The sequence below is a fragment of the Lissotriton helveticus genome, chromosome 2_1 (genome assembly GCF_964261635.1).
Source record: "Lissotriton helveticus chromosome 2_1, aLisHel1.1, whole genome shotgun sequence".
Lineage (NCBI taxonomy): Eukaryota > Metazoa > Chordata > Amphibia > Caudata > Salamandridae > Lissotriton > Lissotriton helveticus.
Genome location: NC_136059.1, coordinates 780,439,897 through 780,446,394, shown reverse-complemented (window position 1 = coordinate 780,446,394; position 6,498 = coordinate 780,439,897).

Here is a 6,498-nt window from a genome sequence, read left to right as displayed (position 1 = left end):
GACAGTGCTTCAGTAAACCACGGAGTAGAAACCCGCTTTGCCGTAGCCCGGGGAGCCATCTCAGGGGCTAAGTCATTCAACCTATTCGTCAGCCACACCTGCAGAGACTCTACGTCCTGCTCTAGGTCACCTGAAAAAGGACACGGATGGTCAAGAGACGCCTGAGCTAGCATCTCAGGAGTCACCCGGTAAAATGCCCTCGAGGCAGATCCATGCTGTCTAGGGGCATTACTAGGCAGTTTCTCCCTGCCCAATACAGAGAACCTGACCAACCTATGGTCGGACCAGAGCACCGGAACAAGCTCTATGTCAGCTAAAGGGGCCGTGGAAAAAACCTGATCCAGAGTATGTCCCTTGTCGTGTGTGGGGCCCGAAAGAAAAGGGACAAGACCGAGGGGAGCCGTAATATCGAATAATTTATTCACATCCGGATCCTCACCCACATCCATGTGGAAGTTGAAATCTCCCGCCAGCACACAGTGCTGAGCTCTCAAAGCTAATCCAGAAATAGCTGTCTGAAGGTCATCAAAAAAGGATCCCGCCGGTCCAGGGGGTCTATAGACCAGCAACCCTTTCAGAGCTTGATGAGGGGCCAAAGTAATAGAAAAGGCCAGGGATTCAGAGCCTGTTGGCTCTTTTCTGTAAGGGTCCGGTTTTTTTCCCAGGACCCAGCCTCGTCGCCACTGTAATGAAGGCAGTAATGCCCAAATGAATATCAGGAGGCAGAAGATTATTTGTAAGGACTTTATTAATTCTACAGGAGAGCGCCGGGCGTCCGGAACTCTCCGATGCTTATTCCCCGACTCGCGCTGATCGCGGGTCTCCTCGAATGGCCACCGCATGTGCTGCGTCATCACGCACTGCGCGGCGACTAGACCGCAACTCTACACTAACTTCTCGTCTCATTACCCATTTGTCTTTTTGTGTTTATTTTCAGGGACTTTTTCTTCTTCCAGATACTCTGTTTCGAGTTGCGGGTGCCTTTACTCAGAGCAGTAGCTTACGGCCGCCACGCTTCTAGTTTCAGCATGGCGATCGCACAACTTTACTTATATTTATACAGCGGCAACACATTAGTAAGAAAAAACACTTTGTAAGTTTAATATTTGAATCTTGGATTATATTGCTTTCTTTAAAGGAATGATTAATTAATTGTGGTAAATGCCATTCACAGCCGCTGCATTTCTGATTTCAGCATTACGGCCGCGTGCTAACTTTACTTCAATTTCTTCTGCAAGATGCTATTCTTCAATTTCAGGGCATCTTTGACCAGTGCAGTAGACATGAGACCGGTGCCTGCTTCACTTTGGTCACAGATAACATAGTTTGTCAGGGGAAATGCTTGGATTACCTTTTAAATGTGAACACTGCATATAAGTGGCATGGCATGGTGACTTTAGGTGTGTAGTGGCGGGTACTCTGATTTTTGTAGTAGAGAGGTAGACACTACACACTTAAGTGTTTTGTAACTAGCACGAGGAGAGGTAGACAGTACATACTTGAGTGTTTCGAGCCTATCACGAGGAATGGAAGCACTATGTCACCACTCTTTCTATACATCACTAGAAGGCTCCAGCAAGATCATGGGGGCTTTACTCACAGACAATGCTCCTTATTGCCTATCACCACTTAAGCTTTGCATGTGTCTTGGTGATTTGGTGGGAGGGGGACGCAACAACCCTGCTTTGATTTCCCGTGAGGTCGTGTAGGCTGGGAGCTGAGTCTGGAGCTCCAATCGCCCATTCAGCAGTTCTTTCAGGTTTCTTATGTTGTAATTAATGCCTATTTTATACAGGAAGATGGCAGAACATCTCCCCTTTCATACACCGTGCTAAGCATCCCACCTCCTGGAAGCTAAAATAATGGGGGTCCTTACCTGAAAGGACACATGGGAAGGAAATCACTGGAGAAGATGGCTGAATGCTAGAAGCCAGCTTTGAAGATGAAATTAGCTAGAAGGGCATAATTGCACCCTTGCATACTGGTGATGGGTGATAAATCATTGTGTCCTGCGTGACCCCTCCCACCACTCGTCACTTCCTCTTCTGTGTTTATCTAGCTAGCAAGCTCCCAAATCATCTGCAGCGTTTTTTCACAGTATCATACAGGCTGAGTGACCTCTGACATGTTGAGATGTAATGTATGCAGGCCCTCAGGAGATCACAGTTGCTGGCTTTCTGCAGTCTCCGCATGCCCTCAGGAGCTGTAGTAGGAGTCTTGTAAAATGCCAATATCTGACTCATAATTTATCCCATACATCATGTTTGCGTTGCAGGAAAGATATAATTCCAATGAAATGCCACATAATGCACAAAGGCAAATATCAGTTTTCATGCTATTTGTTCTCAGAAGCTGCAAGTATGCTAATTCAAGCTGTGGAATCACCAGCTGTTTTGCTTGAGAGATTCTAAGCAAACACACCTGATAATTTAGCAATTTATAGGCAGTGTCTCTTTAAAATGATTTGTCAATGAAAGACATACCATTCTCCAATAAGTGCAACAATCACAGATTAATGTAATCCAGTTTGGTTTTTAATCAGTGTCATGTGGGTAACAAATATTGAAGAATGCATGGTAGTCCACTTGATACTGGGGTTACCTCTTGATAAAGAGTTGGATGGTCTTTACAGCATGTAGAGTTTCACTTCCTCCTACCATTTTCATCAGGAACCAGGACATTGTTGGTGATGTTGCTTCATAACTTTGATTAGGCGGACTTCTGCTTGCTACAGCTCACTTAACCTCCTCACGTGGGTCTTCAAGGCCATGGGGTAAGCTCGTCCTATTTTGTGCACATTTTTCTCTCCTACCAGATCTTGCACCCTACCAACTCACCACCTCTACAACTTTAATTATTTCCAATCCACACCACATATTTCGACACCCAACCACAAAATAGAACTCACCAACATAATTACACAAAACACCATATACATCCAATCCACACCACACAATTCCACATCATGCCAAGAAATTCAACAGCACACCACATAATTAAACTCTGGAACAAAAGCACTCTGTGATTTAAGACTGTTTTTACATTTGATTGTTTGATGTTATTTTTACTGTGATGATTTTAAATAATCATGCAATAAATACATTATACAAACACACCTACACTCCACAACACAATATACAATTCCACATAATTCCAACCCATAACACACAATCTCACTCCTCATAATCCCAATACACTCAATACCACTTAATTGCTATCCACATAATTCCACATCACACCATGCCACATAATTTCACTACACAAATTTACTCCACACCACATAATCCCACAACTAACTAATCAAATCCAACCCACATAATTCCGCTACACACCACATACATACACTCCATATCACATAGGAAAAACACACTGCCATTTACAATGCCAATAGCTCTAACTCTACAAATGCGAGACCCATTGCATTTCTGATGATTGTGTTTTTTATATTGTGTTCTAAATCTTGTAGTCCTGCTTAGCTTTTATAAAACCAGGACTTCAGGTCAGATACATTAATAATGGACAAAAGAACATCAAAATATCATTAAAGGAGACTTGCATTTTGTGCATTTGTAGTAAGTATATATGCAGATGTCCACATTCAATGGGGAAAATATGCATACCAATTTTTTAAGCATACCTCTGTGATTCAGAGTGGCTGAAACCATCAACTGAAGCATATGCAAGATGGTGTCTTCAGGCATGTGCCTGCTGTTGCTTCGGGATGACATAAGAAAGACTCGAACACCAGTGTGTGTTGCTAACTATTCTTTATCAAATGCTATCTTCTCTGAGGAGTTGTTCTCTATGATTGGCAGAGTCTGATCCGTGCCGTACACATCTTATCCTGGCTTTCAATAGATTGCCTGCTTGATGTCCAACCCCTCCTCAACCTGTGAGTATTCCCTTGAGGAAGTGGTCATTACCTCCACGTCCCATGTCCTACTCATTACACCATAAGGATGACTCCACCCTCTGGACAGAAAAAACATCGGAGAATTCTAACCAATCCTACCTGTCATACAGGTCTTACTTTTCTCAGTAAGACTGTGTGTTTAGGCAACATAAGCTTCAAAACAATGTGGGACTGAGTCCACTTATACCCTCAGAATATGTTGCCTTAATTCCTGGCTAGTTGACAGTGCACCATCTGGACCCTTAAGCTAACAGGGCACCAGATGGTGTCTGCAACCTCAGAACATGACAACCCTAAGATTCTACCCTTTCATAAGTAACTCCGACATTCCAAGTGGGAAGTAGTCAAATTGGCATTTCAAACAGTTATTGAAGCAATTATACTCTTGTGTAAAATAGTGTGCTACAATGATTAATAAAATGGAGCAAAACAATGTTACCAGCATTACAAGAATTTTGGACATAATACATAATTCAACCATCATGCCTTTGCATTTGATTATATAAATACACATAATGCACTCCTACCTAGAGCTGCATACCCTGTGAAGCATATGGTGTGTAGGTCTGCCAGAATACCTTAGAATGGTCTCACTCCCCATTTAGTTGTGGGTGTCTATCATCTGCCAGCCAGTCTTGGTGTAGAACAGTCCACTGTCCTCTTCAGTATGGTGTTGGAATTTAGCTGGGATAGAATTTAGTCACAATTCGACCTTCGACAATCCATCTAGTGCTCCTCTGCCTAAACAGAGGTGTAGTGTTGGTTATATAATAAACTGCAATAATTCATTCCATGCCTGAGTCCCAGTCCTCTTGTCATTGTTGACCCTGGGCTGTCGCCGAATGGACTACAACAAACAAGAAGTTGCTTAGTGTACCAAGCCCTTGTACAGAATGTTTAATGGCTGGGTAATGTGCATACGAACAAGTAACTGTAAGCAAAACTATTTCAGAGTACTTTATCTCATGAGGCAGCGCAAGCAAATGTGTGTTAAAGTCATCATCTAAAAAGATGTCACCGTAAAACGTGAGCATGTGAAATGGAAGTGTTGTACCCAGGGCCTATACAACCACACAATACCCACTTCTTGTCCATAAGGTGACGTAAGAGCTTCATATTAAACTCATAACATTGCCTAAAACAAAACTTGAGTTTAAGTTTTTTTTTTTACTTTGTTTATTAGGTTTTGTTAGTACAGCTGACGGTGAAACCAGTCGGAATTTCATAATAGAAAGTAAAAACATTTCACTATAGTAACAAGAACAGAAAGTGTCAGTTACTTTAACAATATCACATTCTACATCATTGCATCTTGTATCCGCATCAACAGAGTCTGATAATGAGTTATTGTCGTCGACATTGTATTATGTTGCAAAGGTATTTGCTAGAGTGTAGGTCGTCACCTCATAGGGTACAGATGATGGTATGGGGGAGAGGGCTAGGAGAGAGGGTATGTGGACACCCCCTAATGTGATGTGGTAGAATAGACACGTCTTCACCAGTTGGATGCAGGGGAGGGTCGTTTGATGGAAGGAAATGCCTTAGAGAAGGGCACAGAGGCATGTGTCTTTCCATCGCTTTACAAATGATTTAGCGGGCAGTTATGTAGCGGTTCCCAGATATCCCTGGGTGGGAGCTGGGGTGTAGAAGTTCCTCATAGGTAGTCAATCGATGTTGACAGTGGGTGAGGTCGGTCAGCCATTTCTTGAATTTGGGTGCCCTGGCCTGTCCCCATCTACAAGCTTTCTGCATTTTGCAATGAGTAGGCTCAATGCCACATATTTTCTAAAGGTGGCTTCAACTTCCCGGGTAAAGGCCAGCAGGGCCATGAGTGGTGTGAGTTGCATAGCTTGACCCATCATATCAGTCAATACTGTGGTCACATCTTTCCAGTAAGTTTGTATGGGGGACAGGACCATGCCAGATGTAAAACATTCACACCCGCTACACCGCACCTGTCACAGGTGTCGTTGGAGATGGTATCTGTACAGCCTAACTGGTGCATTGTACATTCTGTGAACACATTTATAATGGATTATCCGTAGTCTACTATTGGAAGCAATTTTGCCCATCTGCATGCAACAGAATCTCCACTGGTCATCGGTCAGGGGAGCACTTAAATCTATGTCCCATTGGGACTGGAGGCGACCTTCAGTGTGGGGATCTTAAGCTGAGCAGCTGAATATAGGAGGGATACTAGATGATGTGGTGTGTCAGCTTTAAGCAGCATATGTAACATGTCAAGAGCGAAGGGTTCTATTTTAAGACATTTAGCGATTGCGGTTGGTCCCTGGCAAAGAAGGTAATTCTGTCTACAAATGAGCCCTCACTGTAAAGGTCTCCCCAAGTGCCTAGACTATATTTGTGTGGAAGCTGCCAGCAGGTCTTCTCATGCATTACTGGTAGGAGAGGATGATATGACAGTAGAAGTGGAGTAGTGATTTGCCCATCTTACGGGACAACTTGGGCCAAGCAAGGGAGGTGGATGCATTCGTAGAATTTAACAAGGCTGAGGAGTTTGTTTGGATTACCAGATAGGATGATGGGGAGGAAGGGGGTGAGTTTGTACTAATGGCGAAGTGTGT